This window comes from Coregonus lavaretus, assembly GCF_964263955.1.
Source record: "Coregonus lavaretus genome assembly, chromosome: 22".
Lineage (NCBI taxonomy): Eukaryota > Metazoa > Chordata > Actinopteri > Salmoniformes > Salmonidae > Coregonus > Coregonus lavaretus.
Window position 1 is genome coordinate 42,075,467 of NC_140009.1, and position 19,620 is coordinate 42,095,086.

Here is a 19,620-nt window from a genome sequence, read left to right on the forward strand (position 1 = left end):
CACAATGGAGTTGTCAACCGTGATGGCGAGATCATGGAGCGGGCAGTCTTTCCCCGGGAGGAAGAGCAGCTCCGTCTTGCCGAGGTTCAGCTTCAATTTGCAGAGGGTCAAAACATTCATTGAGGTTTCAAGACAAACACAAATAGCTTATAGCTAATAATTTGAGGCTAACCCAAATGGCTAAAGCCGCAGCTAGCCCTAGGCTAAACTACCGACCACATGTATGCCTACATAGAGTACTACTACAGCAAGAGTCACCACCCTTTTCTGAGTCAGATAATTTTTTGTATTACTTGTGAGGTACAGCTGAGTGAGCATAAAAATGTCATTTTCTTCTGGACTGATGGCCTGCATCTGATGGTCAGTGTATAGGGAGGGAGGGAGCAGCGATCAGGCTGCCTCTCTCCCTCCCTCCCTCCTCTGAGAAAAGGGGACACTATCTTCCAGCTGATGGCGAAACTCAAGTCGCACTGCATTATTTCTGCCTCATGCACCAATTCAGGTTTTTAGCTACTTCTATGACCAGAGAAAGTGAAATATTAAAAAAGATAAGCCGCTAATAACAACGCAAGCTTATCGGAACACTTTGCTATAGTCATTTGTTGCAGCTGCAGTGCTGTAGCGTGAGTGAAAGTAGGGAGAACGCACATTTTATGGCTTATAAAAAAGTATTGACAGTGCTGAATAACAACTTAAACATTAACTTACTCATAAAAACAGCAGTTCTTTGCTTTATTCGTTGAGTCTCTTTCTAGTCTGTGCATTCAAGGCTTATTTTTAAAGTTATGGCCCGAATAAACTGTGCAGAAACGGTGATCTGACCCATCTGATTGGCCAGCAGTAGACCTATAGGTGCACTTTATTAGCCCGCCGGGTAAGCGGAGTTCTACCTTCAGACACATAAAATGGATCAAAAATGGGAACACTTTGCCTTACCGGCGCTAGGGCAGCTGAATCAAGTGCACCTACCATCAACAGCGCGAACCCCCCCCCAAAAAAATAGGAACGCAAGGTTTTTTACAGAAATGTTTGGTGATCGACAAGGAATGCGTTGGAAATTGACCAGTCGACCGCGATCGACCGGTTGGTGACCACTGTTCTAGAGCCTTACAGCCAACATGAATCATTAGCATATTACCACATTAGCAAGCTAATGTAGCATATCTTAGCATTAGCATGGTAGCCTGTTAGCATTGAGACTGCCGTTTTACCTGGACAGGTAGACAGGGAGAATGTCCTCTCCGGTCTTCTTGCTACAGAAGATGCGGCAGAGGGTGCCGCAGGCCTCGGCACGGCCTGGCTTGTAGCTCTCTGGGAACTCGTTAGCGACGAACATGGGGTTGGACACCATGGAGTCAGCAGACATCTGGGAGCCCTTCCTCAGCTCCAGACCCACCTGAGTGCCTACGGCTGTGAGGAGACACAGGAGTGAAAGGACCCCAGAATGGGACAGACAGCCATCCTCACACATGCACGCATTAACACACACAAATAGAAACAGATATAGTCCTAAAATACACACACGGATAAAACGTAACCAGACACACACAACAAGTATTCGAACTGAGGTACAGTGCATTTGGAAAGTGTTCAGACCCCTTGACCTTTTCCACATTTTGTTACGTTACAGCCTTATTCTAAAATGGATTAAATTGTTTTTTTTCTTCATCAGACTACACACAATACCCCATAATGGCAAATCAAAAACAGGTTCAGAAATGTTTGCAAATGTATAAAAAAATATATATATATATATTTTATTTACATAAGTATTCAGACCCTTTACTCAGTACTTTGTTGAAGCACCTTTGGCAGCGATTACAGCTTCGAGTCTTCTTGGGTATGACACTACAAGGTTGGCACAGTTGTATTTGGGGATTTTCTCCCATTCTTCTCTGCGGATCCTCTCAAGCTCTGTCAGGTTGGATGGGGAGCGTCGCTGCACAGCTATTTTCAGGTCTCTCCAGAGATGTTCGATCGGGTTCAAGTCCGGGCTCTGGCTGGGCCACTCAAGGACATTCAGAGACTTGTCTCAAAGCCACTCCTGCGTTGTCTTGGCTGTGTGCTTAGGGTCGTTGTCCTGTTGGAAGGTGAACCTTTGCCCCAGTCTGAGGTCCTCAGCGCTCTGGAGCTTTCATCAAGGATATCTCTGTTCTTTGCTCCGTTCATCTTTCCCTCGATCCTGACTAGTCTCCCAGTCCCTGCCGCTGAAAAACATCCAGCTCTAGGAAGTCTTGGTGGTTCCAAACTTCTTCCATTTAAGAATGATGGAGGCCACTGTGTTCTTGGGGACCTTCAATTCTGCAAAAAAAATGTGGTACCCTTCCCCAGATCTGTGCCTCGACACAACCCTGTCTCGGAGCTCTACGGACAATTCCTTCGACCTCATGGCTTGGTTTTTGCTCTGACATGCACTGTCAACTGTGGGACCTTATATAGACAGGTGTGTGCCTTTCCAAATCATGTCCAATCAATTGAATTTACCACAAGTGGACTCCAATCAAGTTGTAGAAACATCTCAAGGATGATCAATGGAAACAGGATGCACCTGAGCTCAATTTCGAGTCTCATAGCAAAGGGTCTGAATATCTATGTAAATAAGGTATCTTTTTTTTAAATATAAATTTGCAAGAATTTCTAAAAACCTGTTTTCGCTTTGTCATAATGGGGTGTGCAGATTGATAAGAAATTGTTTATTTTAGAATAAGGCTGTAAAATAAAATGTGGAAAAAGGGGTCTGAATACTTTAATAATGCACTGCAAATACTGTACACACACAAACTAACACACTAAGCACACAAAATAAGACAAGGACACAACCACAGACCTAATAGGCTGCAAACACACACACAAACATTAATAAGCAGGCACACAAAAAGGCACTTCTGACACAGAGTTTGCCATAAAGAGTGTTGTCTTTATCATGGGCTAAGTCAGGGATGGGCAACTGGTGGACCCCCTTTTGTAGGCCCGCGGACCAGTTCAAAAATCCTAATAACAAAAAACTAATTATGATCGCAAGGTCATATGATCGCAAGGTCCCAACACAAGTTGCAAGAAGGCATCGACGCAAAATCGCTGTGTCAGCTCATCACCCTTGTACTAGCATCATGACGACGTCACTCAAAGTACAGACATTCACTTCATGCATTGAGGCACCAAACCAAAAGTCAACTGAAAGTCATAAGTGACCTGAAAACACAGGGAGAAAGCATAAGAGAACAATGCGCTGAATTCAGGGCAAACCAAAAAGGGTTAGTGGCACTATAAATAAAAAGTCACTGGAATATGGTGGCGTGGTCACAAACTGGCAACGCAATGTCGGGACATTGGCGAGGCTGTGTGCTCCCATTCCATTTCCAACTCGCAGAACATTGGCGCAATGCTCAAATGACGGTGGTGGGGGGTAAAACGTAATGATGATGGGCGATGATGATTAAACCAAAGTTGGTTTCAAAGTACTGACTGCGAGAGAAAATCTGCAGCTACTACTTTCAAGATATATAAGAAAGGAGAATTTGGATAGAGGCTGCAAGATACCAAAACTAGTGGAGACAAATCAAAGCATATCGATATTTTCTCAATTAATTCTTAATGCATGAATTGTGTGTTTTTTACTCCTCAAATGGATGACCTTTCACTCTGAAACTGTTGAAACATCCGACATGGTAGACAAGAGAGTTGGCATGCAGGACAGACACACCAACACGTGAAGAGAAATGAGACAGTCCTGGACATCATGGTCCTTGATCCTCCCTTTTCTACCTTCCTTAATTCTGCTCTTGAAGAACCACATTATTTCACGTCTTTCTCCCAGCTAAGGTCCATCACGTCTAGGTCGTATTTATTTGGCACCAAACGGAAGAAAACGGACTGAAACAGGGAGGGACTCAGCTGAGTCCAATGAGAAACACCCATTTTTGTTTTCTGTTGCAAAACATTTTGCTACGGTGTGCCCTAATGAATACAACCCTGAATCAACTGATCTTCAAGCCCTTGATTAACAGAATCAGGCGTTTCACTGCTGAGCTTGTGGCTTTCCAGGAGCAGGATTGATATTCAAACCTCAAATAGTGCTGTCAACTCCTACACTCATAAGGCACAAGACTAGATGGAACTACACTGAGACATGCAGAAGTGTGTGTTCTGACTCGATAAATTCAATCTTGTGACAACTACAGTAAGGCTGGAGGCGTGTGTCAAGATTTAAATCTCCATTCTACACTGTTCTGTGGAGTTGAATGTCAACTAGCCTACAGTAACTGATATATTTTTGAAGTCAGTGTGGTCTCCACGAAGTGCTTGAGCAGATGTGCAAAGTAGTTAAAGAGAGGAGAGACAAAAAATAATAACCCAGTTTTCTGACCCCAGCCCGCTCCACCCAAAACACACACACGTCCAACCCTAAACCCAACACAAACATGCAATCCCCCCATCCAATCCAACCCCCACACACACACACAAATGGAGTAGAAGCTTGTCCATTCAGTCAGTCAGACGGCAGCGGGTGCAGTAAGCTTACCAGTCATGCTGGGGTCTCGGCTGAGACCGCTGTGGAGCTTGCAGTGCACCAGCGCCGAGTCAAACAGCCACTGGCCGAAGAGGTTGAGGATGCTGTTGACTTTGGGCCTGGCGGGGGCGGGCAGCGGTCGCGTCTCCCAGCTGCTCTGGTTGGGGCTGGCAAGCAGGGTGGGGGAAGACGTCGGCTGCTGGGACGCGGACACTTTTGCCACCTGGGCCACGCTGCCCTGTAGTGGAGGGGAGGGGAGAGATAGGTAAAGTTTTTTAGCAAAGCTCAGAATCGGGTAATTTAATTGCCTAAATAGAACACATGTATTTAAATCCAGGGTCTCAAGATCATTTATTTTACTGTTGTTCTTTCAAATGCTTTAGCGCCGCTGGATAAGGCTTGCCTGGCACAGTTGAACCAATAGAGTAGTCCCCAAAAAATGCAAGCCTCGCCCCATCTGGCAGTCCGGGCAAAAAAAAAATACTGTTTGAAACCAGATTTGCAGTAAATGGTAAAGATAATGATGTAAGTACAGTACAGGTCAGGATGATGTACAGTAAGCACCAGAATTGTAGGCTACATGGGTGACTTACGGTTGAACTCTTGCTGGCAGTCTTGGTGATCACAGTGTGACGCTGCTTGCGGCTGTGTGGTGTTGTTGGAGGAGGACGGGGACATGCTTAGCCTGTTGACCGGTGTGGGCGGGGCACTGTCAGTCCTGGGTCGGGATATGCCTGTGGAGGAGGGGTGCTCAAAGTTGACCCATTTTGCATACCCAACCCTGCTATTAGACATCCATGTCTTCATCATTGAAAAATATAAACGGTTGAGTTTGATATCATTTGAGAGCTTACAAACAGGGTTGTCAAACTATTTTATAATTTTTTATTATATATATATTTTACGCCAATTATTAAAACATTTGTTAACTAAGATTGGTCTCATTTTCACATATGAGGTGTTTGTGTTGTGCCAGCCATCTGTTAAAACACAGCATACTCTTGAATACAGGGTGGGTGTCATTTCAATCATAGAAATTGAATTGACATTTTTTATTTCCAATTACAACTAAAATGTTAGCTGCCGGTCGAATGTCAATTTGAATGGGAATGTATATTCTATTATCTACATTTCTATGACTTCAAAAGGTTTCCTAGAGAAGGTTGACAGTTGAATTTAAAACAATGGATATTCCCACTCAAGTCAACATTCTCTGATGTGTGAACCTTCAACCATCTTTGTGGTATCATTTGAAAGTTGGAGGAAAGGAAAAACCCACACTCACTGAAATATTACTTAAGTTTTAACGTCTTATTTTTTAGCAGCAGAGGTCAAAACAAATGTACGTGGTTCGGCGGCAGCCAAATGCAGTGGCGGCTCCTGAAAAAATTCTCAGGGGGGGCAATTTTTCTGATGATTTAGGTGACCTACACACATTTAAAAAAAGATATGTCCAGCAACAACATGAAGACAGGGGCAGCATATAAGTCAATGCCAGAAGCATTTATTGACTGATCTCAAAAGTGTTGGCTTACAAAAGCAAAATAAGTTATCACAGTAAAAATAATCAAGGGTGTTCTTTCACATTCCTCAACACTGCATAAACAATATGCATTTCCATAAACAAATGAAATATCAGCTGAAAATACAGCATCTTGGTATTTGTTCAGATTGCAGGATCAACAAGAGCTTTTACCACATTTTTTGCCTCATGGTTGAATTGGAAATATGTGCACCTGAGCATAATTCACAACAAGCAAGCAGGAGCTTTTGATAGAGGCTACTGAAAACATTGATGCAAGTTATTGGTAATAAGAAATTTTTATAGACTTCCATATTCTGCCCTCTTGTATATATTTGTGAAAATGAACAGTGATAGACATTTTGCCTGAAAACAGAATTTGAAAATAATTTATAGAAAAGGTAAACACAGCTATCTGTATGGCTTTGTAAAAATGAACAACCATATTCTGGCCAATTGTATAGATTTGTAAATATGAACAACCATATTCTGGCCAATTGTATAGATTTGTAAAAATGAACATGAACAGATTATTTTATTTTTTGTACTTTTTTTAAAATGAAAAATAACTATTTTAAACAACATCAACTGTGAACTGATTTGGGCGTGTGTGTGTTAGAGACAGACAGGGAGGGACAAAGAGAGAAAGAGGCTACATTACTTGTACTGAAACTGTTCTCTTCTCTCTTTCAATGCAGCAAAGCGGTCAATGACTTTCTCATTGAAATCAGGCATGCTGAGGACTAGTTCCCTCTCCATGGAAAGCATGGCCAGTGCATTCAGACGTTCCTGGCCCATTGAATTTCGCAGGAATGTCTTAACTCGTGTCAAAGTTGAGAAACATCTCTCAGCTTCAGCTGTTGTCATTGGAGTAGTTATGAGGATGTTCAACAGAGTCACAGTCTCAGAGAACGTCTCCTGGAGGTTGTAGCTCATGAGAACCTGGTACAGTGCCAGTGCACCACAGTTTGACTTTCTCGTCGTCGGCAAAAAGACCGTTCAGTCTCTCCAAAAGCACACTGGCGATTGAGACTGAGGTTGATTCCGAGATGGGAAGGAACTCAAAAAAGAGCTCCTGCACTTTGTGGTTGCTATCTATGTACCTCAGCACAAGCACCAGCTGTGTCTGTGTAGAAACGTCCGTGGTCTCGTCAGCTTGGATAGCTACGAAGTTCGCCGACTTCACCTCCTCCACAATATGTTCCCTCATGACCGCTAGCATACACTCCAGTAGCTCGTTTTGAATGGTCTTTGATGTGAACTTCTTTCAAAGAGACAATCGAGTTGCACTGAACGCTAGCCATCTTGATAGTAGTACGTGAATTGATTGACGCTGCTACCCGCTCTTTTCTTAGTTACGTTCATGGTTATGTTACGTATGACGAAAGCGCGTAAGTGCAAGCCCTCAGAAACCCATAGAGATTGTATTGAAAGCTCTGATATTTGAAAAAAAAAGATTTTACATGAGAGTCTATGAGATACTTCTGGGGCGATTTTCAACCTGACTGAAATCGCCCCAAAAGGGGCGGGGCCATTTGAAGCACGACTTTAGCCTGATTGGACATTTAGTGGCAGATCAGACGTCTAGATTAGAACACTGATAACTACTGTTGCCGTGATATAATTGATTAGAAAAAAAATCCCTTCCTTTTCCCGTTTGGCAGTGCGTCGCCCATATCGCCCTAATGAACACACCGCCCCTGGCCAAATGTATTCACATTTAAGTACATTTATCAGCAAAGTCTCAACCGACGGTGGGCACAACACAAACCCCTCTGATGATGTAAAATAGGGTCTAAGCTACAACATAAACATTTACTAAATCTGAGTTTACGCATTTTTTGATAATTGACATTTAATGTAAAAAAATGACAATCTTTTTTTATTTAAATAATCTATACATTATTAAATAGTTTCACAACACTGTTTGTAAACTCTCAAATTATATCAAACGCAACCGTTTATCTTTTTCAGTGATGAAGACATGCATGTCTCATGGTAGAGTTGGGTATGGAAGATCTGCTAAATTAAGTAAATGTAAATTACTGTTCTCAATTAAAATGGTCAAAAAGAAACAAAAACAGCTTCTTAGCAAAGAGCAATTTCTCAAGCAAGAATTTTGCTAGGACTGTCTGGGAGTGGTCTGAGTGGAAAACTGAAAATCCGCTGTTATTGGCAGAGAGGTTTGGAACCCTCTTTCTTATTGGTCTATTAACACATTTACCACCTGGTGATGTCACCATGTAAGGCCTAAACTCCATCCCACCAAAACAGGCTGAAATTTAAGGCAGTCTTTTCAAACAGCTCTTACACTAAAAGGGCAATATCATTTTCACCATTTCACAGTATTGAGTTGCGCAACCCTCCCCTTTTTGCCCTCAGAACAGCCTCAATTCCTTGGGGCATGACTCTACAAGGTGTCGAAAGCGTTCCACAGTTGGCTGGATGTCCTTTGGGTGGTGGACCATTATTGACACACACAGGAAACTGTTGAGCGTGAAAAACTGCAATGTTGCAGTTCTTGACACAAACCGGTGCACCTGGCATCTACTACCATACCCCGTTCAAAGGCACTTAAATCTTTTGTCTTACCCATTCACACTCTGAATGGCACACATACACAATCCATGTCTCAAGGCTTAAAAGTTATTCTTTCAGCTGTCTCCTCCCCTTCATCTACACTGATTGAAGTCGATTTAACAAGTGATCACAGCTTTCACCTGGATTCACCTGGTCAGTATATGTCATGGAAAGACCAGGTGTTCTTAATGTTTTGTACACTCAGTGTCTATAAAACACAGGAAAAATCAAATTTTTGACTGCACTGGGCTTTTAAAGGGTAGACTCCGTGAGATGATGTTGCATGCACAAAGTAAACACGATATCGGGTCATTTTCCGCTACAACTAAGAGCAAGGCTAAACTTCTCCCGTTTTGGTCCTGTAGCTACCACGTTGTAGCAGCGTGAAAAGCACTGTGCACATGCGCAGATTTTCTGTGGGACTGTGTGAGAGCAAAGTCTTCCATCAAGGCTCATCTCAATATCTGCGCTGCTGCTCACTGCAACGTCATTTTGCTGAGTCTACTTTTAATATATTCCATGAGATAACATCATGCTACTAAATACCCATTTGAACTCCTGAAATAGCCTATTTTCTATTTTGATGAATAACAAGGCACAAATTAACACTTATCAGTTAAAACTGCTGACAAATACTGTATGAAAACAAATTCAGACCAGGGTTGGATCAATTCCATTTCCATTGAATTCCAATTCAAAAATGTTACTTGTTACCTTACAATGAGAAAAAAAAAAAATTCAGTTGTTCCTGAATTGACATAATTGAAATGGAATTGACCCCAACCCTGATTCAGACTATTGAAGTGCACCGTGTGTTGCACCACCACTTGACCCTGAGAGACTGAGCACTTCTTCTCACCCAGGAAGGCATCCACCAGGCAGCTGACCCCCCGCATGGCCCTGAAGAAGATCTGGGGCAGCTGCTTGAGGCAGGGGTGCAGCACCACCTCGTGGGGGATGCCGCTCGAGTTGAGGAACTGCTCCTGGAACTTGGGTGTGGTGCTCACCAACGTTGGGTTGCTCAGGTCCACTGGGTTAGTACAGAAACCACAGGGGGGGAACACAGAGGTGAGGAGAGATTGACACACATTAAGAGCCTCACTGACTGACACATACCTGTAGTGGGTGGAGTTGCCAAAGTGCTGGGAGAATAACACGCTGAATGATATTAGCAACTGCTAAATCAGGGTTGTATTCATTAGGACATGAAACTGTCAACGTTATAAACATTTAAAAAATAGCAACATAAATTAAAAATGGTTTCTTACTGGTCCAGTTCCCTTTTTTACATTCAGTTTTCTTCCATTTGGTGCTAAATTAATATGACCCAGTATTGTGGTCAAGAAAGAAGATGAGGAAAGGCCATATAGAGACTGAACAGCATGGCTGCGGGAAGATGTTTACAGGGGGGCTTGCTAAGACTTTTTTTGTCGACAGGGGTGTGGGAGGTGTGGGGGGGGCGGAGATATTTATTTCGCCCCGCGCTGCTGACGGCTATTTTGGTCCGCTCATACAGGAGTAATAAAGGCCCAGTGAACTACTTGTGATAAAACATTTGTTAAAAACATTTTATTCTCATTTATAAAGGGGATGCTGCAGCACCCTCAGCACCCCTACTTCACACAGCTATGCACAACAGCATAATTCTTCTTTACCTTAGAATGTGGAGGAAGCGGAACCAGGTTTGGGCCACACAGTCGTTATCCATCTCTACTGGAATCAGGTTGGCGTCCTCGTCAGGGACTTTAAACGGGGGCAACGAGGGGCCGTGGGTGAACCGCAACAACCTGGGTGGACAAACAACACACACACACACACACACGTTAGTATGCCCATTTCCTCCTCTCTGTCATTGTATTTGTAAAGGATCATGCCTGCAAAAAGAAACAGCAGTATCTCTGCATAGTACTTTTGAACCAACTCTACACTACACCATCAGGAGAATGTTCAGAGGTTAGCTACATTACAGGTAAGGTACAATGCCACCCAGTAGTCCAATAGTCAAATTGACTCACTGGATATGCAAATCAGGTGACAAGCTGTCTAGGTAGAAGGTAGCTTTTAGAACAGCTAGCAAGTGGACACCAGAACACCCACACCGTACGCCAGGAGAGTGGAAGGGGAAAAAGCTGCTAAAAATAATACCACTTCCGACTTGCAAGAGAAAAGAGGGCGACCGTAAAATGAAATGGAATAAAGTAGGCTTATACTGTAGTGCTCACCAAATAAAAAGGTTTTTCTACAAACAAATGTAACAGATTTGTACTCTAGATTGTTATTTTATGAGTGTCTAAATAAATACCACACAACACATTTCGACCCTAAGCTCTTCCTCAGGCAGTGGGAAACAACAGAACCCCCTGTGCCATATCATATGCATCCCCAAACCAAAGTGGGTGATCATCAGGTCACCTGCTAGTGCTCGCTTTCTTTGTAATGATAGCGCAACCAGGCCCCCATAGTCACCTGGAGGTGAGGGCGCTGGCTACCCTGCTCCACTGCTCCACCACGGGCGGGTGGTGCCTCCAGTTGGCCAGCATCTCCCTGACCGTCTTCCAGTAGGGAGGTGTGGGGAAGCAGTGGGCGCACGCCAGGAGCCACACCTCAAACAGCACCGCCATCAGCTTCTCAGCAAGCTTCTCTGCCACGCCCACTGGGCATGGGGACAGGGACGACAGAGGGGCAGAAGGTCAAGGGTCAACAGGATATACAGGATAAACACCAACATAACGTTTCTTAATAGGGCGTTGGGCCACCACGAGCCATATCAGCTTCAATGCACCTTGGCATTGATTCTACAAGAGTCTGGAACTCTATTGGAGGGACGCGACACCACTCTTCGACAAGAAATTCCATAATTTGGTGTTTTGTTGGTGGTGGAAAACTCTCAGGCGCCACTCCAGAATCTCCCATAAGTGTTCAATTGGGGTTGAGATCTGGTGACTGGGACAGCCATGGCATATGGTTTACGCTTTTATGCTCATCAAACCATTCAGTGACCACTCATGCCCTGTGGATGGAAGCATTATCATCCAATGGGGAAATAGCCATGGTAGCCAAAATAATGGCCTACACAGCATTTTTATACATGACCCTAAGCATGGGATGTTAATTGCTTAACTAACTCAGGAACCATACCTGTGTGTACAACTGCAACTGAAAAACTGGGTCGTACTCACTAGACATGAAATAGAAGCAAACATGCCGAAACGGGGATAGACTAAACTTGTCCAAGTCTTGTGAATACCACCCTGGGAAACCCAGGAAGTGATGGTGGGTGGTGAGGGGGCGGGGCTGACCTCCGATGGTGGGCGGGGCCAGCAGGGTGTCGTTGAGGCGGAGCAGGAAGAGCAGCAGCACCTCCCAGGTCTCCCTCACCATGGAGACGGACTCCCTGGCCAGCTTCTGCACCGCCGTCAACACCTGCTGGCACAGCCGGATGTGGCTCAGACGCTCTGGCCTGAGAGAGAGTAAGAGAGATAGAGAAAGTGAGAGAAAGAGATTGTGTGCATAGCCTGAGACAGAGTCTGTGTGCTTGTGTGTGCACGCTCAGCTCAACTGTGGCTGTACCTGGGTAGGAAGACGTTGTAGAGGTGTTTGAGGATGGTCTGGATATACAGGTTGGGCTCCTTCACCACCGGCTGTGGGATGGAGTCCCGTGGCGTCACTAGGGCCATCATCCAGTCCGTGTACACGTCCACACACAGCTTCACCGTGTCCCCTTCCAGTGGAAGAGTAAGGCCGTAGCACAGCACCTCCATGGTCCACTTCACCTGGAACCACAGATCAGAGAGACAGTTATGCCTGATTCACACTTTAGGGCCAAACCGAGCCAAACCAAGCCGACCTGTACTGGCCTGGCTTGGTTACGTATCCACCATAGTTGCTGGAACTGTGCTGGAATAGACAATATGTAAAGAAAATATGCAAGCCAGCAGAGTACGGTTCAGATAGTGTGAATCAGGCATTATAGACTACCCATTTTTACATTTAGATTTGAGTCATTCAGAAGACGCTCTTATCCAGAGCGACTTACAGTTCGTGCATTCATCTTAAGATAGCTAGGTGGGACAACCACATATCACAGGCAAAGTAAGAACACTTTTCCTCAATAAAGTAGCTATCAGCAAAGTCAGAGCTAGAGGGGGGGGGGGGGGGGGTCCAAGTGCAAGTGTTGGTTCAGGAGAGGTTAGGAGGGGTATTATTTAATATACTCTTTGAAGAGGTAGGTTTCAGGTGCTTGGGCAAGAACTCTGCTGTCCTAGTTTAAGGGGGAAGCTGGTTCCATCATTGGAGTGCCAGGACAGAGAAGAGCTTGGACTGGGCTGAGCGGGTGCCAGTGGAGTGTGCGAAGGAGCGGGGTGTCATGGGAGAACTTGGGAAGGTTGAAAACCAGGCGGGCTGCAGCATTCTGGATAAGTTGCAGGGGTTTGATGGCACAAGCGGGGAGCCAGGCCAACAGTGCGTTGCAGAAGTCCAGACGGGAGATGAAAAGTGCCTGGATTAGGACCTGCGCCGCTTCCTGTGTGAGGTAGGGTCGTATTCTACGGATGTTGTAGAGCATGAACCTGCAGGAGCGAGTCACTGCTTTGATATTTGCAGAGAATGACAGGGTGTTGTCCAGGGTGACGCCAAAGGTTCTTTGCACTCTGGGAGGGTGACACTGGAGTTGTCCACTGTGATGGAGAGGTCTTTGCGCAGGAAGGCCTTTCCCGGGAGGAAGAGCAGCTCTGCCTTGTCGATGTTGAGGTGATGGGTGGACATCCAAGTTGAGATATCTGCCAGGCACGCAGAGATGCGTGTTGCCACCTGGGTGTCAGAAGGTGGGAAGGAAAAAAGTAGTTGAGTGTCATCCGCATAGCAATGATAGGAGAGACCATGTGAGGATATGACGGAGCCGAGGGACTTTGTGTATAGAGAGAAGAGGAGAGGGCCTAGAACCGAGCCCTGGGGGACACCAGTAGTGAGAGTATGTGGTACAGACACAGATCCTCTCCACGTCACCTGGTAGGCGCGGCCTGTAGGATGCAATCCAAGAGTGTGCAGAGCTTGAGACGCCCAACCCTTTTCACGCGGTTGTGCTGAGCCGAACCGTACTGTGCTGGCTCAGATATTTTCTTCTCACAGGGTCCTCTCCAGAACAGTTCCAGCAACTGTGGTGGATGTGTAACTAGCAACGTGAATGCCCCGCCTACCTGAGGATCTGTCTTCTTCAGCAATATATTTCCTGTGTTTGAGGGGTACAAAATCCACTTGTCACTTAAATCTCTCTGGATTGATTGCTTTAATTTGACTCTTGCGACTCTTTCTCGCTTATGCCTGTCATTTTCCCCCCTTTAACATTACGACCGCCGCGGAAACATTTGTAATGACCTGTCAAAAACACCCCGGTAATGGCTGAAATGGGCTCAACGGAATACATTGTCTTTCCGTTGTACCTACACTGAACAAAGATAAACGCAACATGCAACAATTTCAAAGATTTTACTGAGTTACAGTTCATATAAGGAAATCAGTCAATTGAAATAAATTTATTAGGACCTAATCTATGGATTTCACATGACTGGGAATATAGATTTGCATCTTTTGGTCACAGATACAGTGCATTCGGAAAGTACTCAGACCAATTCCCTTGATCCAGATTTTGTTACGTTACAGCCTTATTCTAAAATTGATTAAATATGTATTTTTTCTCAATCTACACACAATACACCATAATGACAAAGCAAAACAGGTTTTTCGAATTTTTTGCAAATGTATTAAACATTACATAAGTATTCAGACACTTTGCTGAGACTCGAAATTGAGCTCAGGTGCATCCTGTTTCTATTGATCATCCTTGAGATGTTTCTACAACTTGATTGAAGTCCACCTGTGGTAAATTCAATTGATTGTATTCAATTGATATATAAGGTCCCACAGTTGACAGTGCATGTCAGAGCAAAAACCAAGCAATGACGTCGAAGGAATTGTCCGTAGAGCTCCAAAACAGGATTGTGTCGAGGCACAGATCTGGGGAAGGGTACCAAAACATTTCTGCAGCATTGAAGGTCCCCAAGAACACAGTGGCCTCCATCATTCTTAAATGGAAGAAGTTTGACAGAGCTCCAGAGTTCCTCTGTGGAGATGGGAGAACCTTCCAGAAGGACAACCATCTCTGTAGCACTCCACCAATCAGCCACTCCTCAGTAAAAGGCACATGACAGCCCACTTGGAGTTTGCCAAAAGGCACCTAAAGGACTCCCAGACCATGAGAAACAAGATTCTTTAGTCTGATGAAATCAAGATTGAACTGTTTGGCCTGAATGCCAGGCGTCACATCTGGAGGAAATCTGGCACCATCCCTACGGTGAAGCATGGCAGCATCATGCTGTGGGGATGTTTTTCAGCGGCAGGGACTGGGAGACTAGTCAGGATCGAGGGAAAGATGAACGCAGCAAAGTACAGAGATCCTTGATGAAAAGCTGCTCCAGAGCGCTCAGGACCTCAGACTGGGGCGAAGGTTCACCTTCCAACAGGACAACAACACTAAGCACACAGCCAAGACAACACAGGACTTGGCTTCGGGACAAGTCTCTGAATGTCCTTGAGTGGCCCAACCAGAGCCCGGACTCGAACCCGATCGAACATCTCTGGAGAGACCTGAAAATAGCTGTGCAGCGACGCTCCCCATCCAACCTGACAGAGCTTGAGAGGATCTACAGAGAAGAATAGGAGAAACTCCCCAACTACAGGTGTGCCAAGCTTGTAGCGTCATACCCAAGAAGACTCGAGGCTGTAATCGCTGCCAAAGGTGCTTCAACAAAGTACTGAGTAAAGGGTCTGAATAATTATGTAAATGTAAGATTTCAGTTTATTTGTAATAATTGTGCAAACATTTATAAAAAACCTGTTTTTGCTTCGTCATTATCGGGTATTGTGTGTAGATTGAGGTAAAAATACAAATTAATCAATTTTAGAATAAGGCTGTAACGTAACAAAGTGGAAAAGGTCAAGGGGTCTGAATACTTTCTGAATGCATTGTACCTTAAAGAAAAAGTAGGGCTAGGATCAGAAAACCAGTCAGTATCTGGTGTGACCACCATTTGCCTCATGCAGCGCGACACATCTCCTTTGCATAGAGTTGATCCGGCTGTTGATTGGGGCCTGTGGATTGTTGTCCCACTCCTCTTCAATGGCTGTGCGAAGTTGCTCGATATTGGCAGGAACTGGAACACGCTGTCGTACATGTCTTTCCAGAGCATCCCAAACATGCTCAATGGGTGACATGTCTGGTGAGTATGCAGGCCATGGAAGAATTGTGACATTTTCAGCTTCCTGGAACAGTGTAAAGATCCTTGCAACATGGGGCCGTGCATTATGCTGAAACATGAGATGATGGTGGCAGATGAATGGCACGACAATGTGCCTCAGGATCTTGTCACGGTATCTCTGTGCATTCAAATTGCCATCGATAAAATGCAATTGTGTTCGTTGTCTGTAGCTTACGCCTGCCCATTACAGTTGAAACAGGGAATCCCTGAATTCCCACCAAAATCCCTTAACTCCATTCATTTTTTGTCCATGCCAGTAAAATATTTTATGTGCTTTAATTCAGTCAATCTGATGGATTATAAACATTCTAAAAGTTTGGAGTATCTTCATTCATTGACCAACTGTTTCATTTATTAGAATTGTTTAAAAAAGATTTTAACCATTTCGATTACGGTTGCTAGTGTAACCTAAGCCAGTACACCTTGGCTCAGCTCTGTAGTGTGAAATGGGCACTAGGCATCTACTCATAACTCGTCTGTCTGAACCACTTGACACTGCTAATGTGACAATTGGGGCAAAAAAACTGTTTCTGCATTCAACAAAGCTACAATAGCAAGGCAACAACTCACTGGGCACAGACGTCAGTTCAACGTCTAGTTTTGACTTACATTTGGTTGAGTTGTCAACTAACGTGAAATTAACAAAACATTTCACCATGTCATTGGATTTAGGTTAAAAGTTGGGTGAAAAAATTTCGACATGCCCTTATGTTGATGACTTTTTGCAAATCCAATTAGTTTCCCACGTTGATTCAACGTCATCACATTTTGGGTTGAAACAATGTTGATTCAACCAGTTTTTGCCCAGTGGGAAGTCTGCTGAGGCAGATAGACTGGCACACAGGCTAGCCTCATACAGACAGGCCCCACTAACTCCATCCCACATCAATGACAATGCTCTCTGTCCCACCCTCACCTCTTTGTCCGTCTTGAGGATGTTCTCTGTGGCCACAGGGATGATGGCTGTCCCCAGGGGTTTGGCCACTGCATTCGCCACCTCCAGCCCCACACCTCCAGGGTACGTGTGCAGGACACTGAGGTGGCCCTGGTCACTCTGAACCACCAGCTGCAGCGTGCGCCACTCAGAGTACATGGTGGTGCCGCTCCACTCTACTGTTTCCACCAGCCTCCACAATGGGGATACACATACAGCTCATTAGCTTCCTGGTATGGTGAAGACTTTGCATGACTGTCAATATACACTGCTCAAAAAAATAAAGGGAACACTTAAACAATACATCCTAGATCTGAATGAATGAAATAATCTAATTAAATACTTTTTTCTTTACATAGTTGAATGTGCTGACAACAAAATCACACAAAAATGATCAATGGAAATCAAATGTATCAACCCATGGAGGTCTGGATTTGGATTCACCCTCAAAATTAAAGTGGAAAACCACACTACAGGCTGATCCAACTTTGATGTAATGTCCTTAAAACAAGTCAAAATGAGGCTCAGTAGTGTGTGTGGCCTCCACGTGCCTGTATGACCTCCCTACAATGCCTGGGCATGCTCCTGATGAGGTGCCGGATGGTCTCCTGAGGGATCTCCTCCCAGGCCTGGACTAAAGCATCCGCCAACTCCTGGACAGTCTGTGGTGCAACGTGGCGTTGGTGGATGGAGCGAGACATGATGTCCCAGATGTGCTCAATTGGATTCAGGTCTGGGGAACGGGCGGGCCAGTCCATAGCATCAATGCCTTCCTCTTGCAGGAACTGCTGACACACTCCAGCCACATGAGGTCTAGCATTGCCTTGCATTAGGAGGAACCCAGGGCCAACCGCATCAGCATATGGTCTCACAAGGGGTCTGAGGATCTCATCTCTGTACCTAATGGCAGTCAGGCTACCTCTGGCGAGCACATGGAGGGCTGTGCAGCCCCCCAAAGAAATGCCACCCCACACCATGACAGACCCACCGCCAAACTGGTCATGCTGGAGGATGTTGCAGGCAGCAGAACGTTCTCCACGGCGTCTCCACTCTGTCACGTCTGTCACATGTGCTCAGTGTGAACCTGCTTTCATCTGTGAAGAGCACATGGTGCCAGTGGCGAATTTGCCAAACTTGTTATTCTCTGGCAAATGCCAAACGTCCTGCACGGTGTTGGGCTGTAAGCACAACCCCCACCTGTGGACGTCGGGCCCTCATACCACCCTCATGGAGTCTGTTTCTGACCGTTTGAGCAGACACATGCACATTTGTGGCCTGCTGGAGGTCATTTTGCAGGGCTCTGGCAGTGCTCCTCCTGCTCCTCCTTGCACAAAGGCGGAGGTAGCGGTCCTGCTGCTGGGTTGTTGCCCTCCTACGGCCTCCTCCACGTCTCCTGATGTACTGGCCTGTCTCCTGGTAGCGCCTCCATGCTCTGGACACTACACTGACAGACACAGCAAACCTTCTTGCCACAGCTCGCATTGATGTGCCATCCTGGATGAGCTGCACTACCTGAGCCACTTGTGTGGGTTGTAGACTCGTCTCATGCTACCACTAGAGTGAAAGCCCCGCCAGCATTCAAAAGTGACCAAAACATCAGCCAGGAAGCATAGGAACTGAGATGTGGTCTGTGGTCACCACCTGCAGAACCACTTCTTTATTGGGGGTGTCTTGCTAATTGCCTATAATTTCCACCTGTTGTCTATTCCATTTGCACAACAGCATGTGAAATGTATTGTCAATCAGTGTTGCTTCCTAAGTGGACAGTTTGATTTCACAGAAGTGTGATTGACTTGGAGTTACATTGTGTTGTTTAAGTGTTCCCTTTATTTTTTTGAGCAGTGTACATACTCATAGCTATTATCATGGAGCATAACTAGCTACCAGCAACATAAGACCAAACTTAGCTAGCTAGTTAAACAAATAACATAGCTAGGTCATCAACATAACTAGCTACGTTAGTTAAATACCTAGCTAGTAACCTTACTAGCTAGCTTAATGTAGCTACTTGAAACGTTATGGAAACACAGCTTGTTTGCTAACGTTAGTTAACATGAGCTAACCCCGTAGCTACTTAGCTACTGTACTAGCTAGAAGCATCTGCAACGCTAGCTAAAGTTCATTTAGCTATATTTTATTGAAAGAGCATCAGTAGCTAGCTGTCGTTAGCTAATAACATTAGCTCGCTGCCTGTACAGCAAGCTAACAGAAGCTAGGTTACGTTATTGCTTGGGAAATTGAAGCAAGTTTTTCAGAAATGTAGTATTTACCTGCTCCAAGCAAAATGGTTTTCATAACAAGGTGACGTGTCCTCACAACACAAGTTATCCCAATATAGGCATTCTCCCACAATGTCAACGCTGAGAGGACTCTGTGGTGCTGCTCTGGCTAGCTACCCCGAATCAAGTCATGATGCAAAGCCTTCAGCTGACTGCTGTCATTGGCAACGGGATGTGGAAGACAACAGTGGTTTCAGCCCTGTTCCACCCCTTTATGTTAATGTTTTCATATGTCTAAATACATCCTGTGTAAATATGCAAATTGGGCACATATAATTTTCTTTATTTTAACACAATATATTTTAATTACCAGATACAATAACAAAATGTATATGACTGCGTTCTAAGAAAATCCCTGAACTCCATTCATTATTTGTCGATGCCAGTAAAATATTGCTATTATTCAGTCAATCTGATGGATTATAAAAATTCTACAAATTTGGAGTATCTTCATTCATTGTGCAACTGTTTCATTTATTAGA

At 44.8% G+C, this 19,620-nt stretch overlaps 1 pseudogene across 1 annotated transcript in view; it reads right to left on the reverse strand.

The window, feature by feature from the left end:
- The window catches only part of LOC311149961 (ral GTPase-activating protein subunit beta-like), a 39,908-nt pseudogene extending 20,648 nt beyond the window's left edge, over positions 1-19,260 (reverse strand). The window contains exons 1-10 of the transcript XR_014615685.1: positions 19,130-19,260; positions 16,842-17,052; positions 12,183-12,385; positions 11,912-12,072; positions 11,079-11,265; positions 10,268-10,399; positions 9,472-9,650; positions 5,104-5,244; positions 4,523-4,748; positions 1,212-1,410 (exon numbers count right to left, since the gene is read on the reverse strand). The product of XR_014615685.1 is annotated as a ral GTPase-activating protein subunit beta-like (transcript). The remainder of the gene's footprint in view (positions 1-1,211; positions 1,411-4,522; positions 4,749-5,103; positions 5,245-9,471; positions 9,651-10,267; positions 10,400-11,078; positions 11,266-11,911; positions 12,073-12,182; positions 12,386-16,841; positions 17,053-19,129) is intronic.
- Positions 19,261-19,620: the final 360 nt, after the last annotated feature.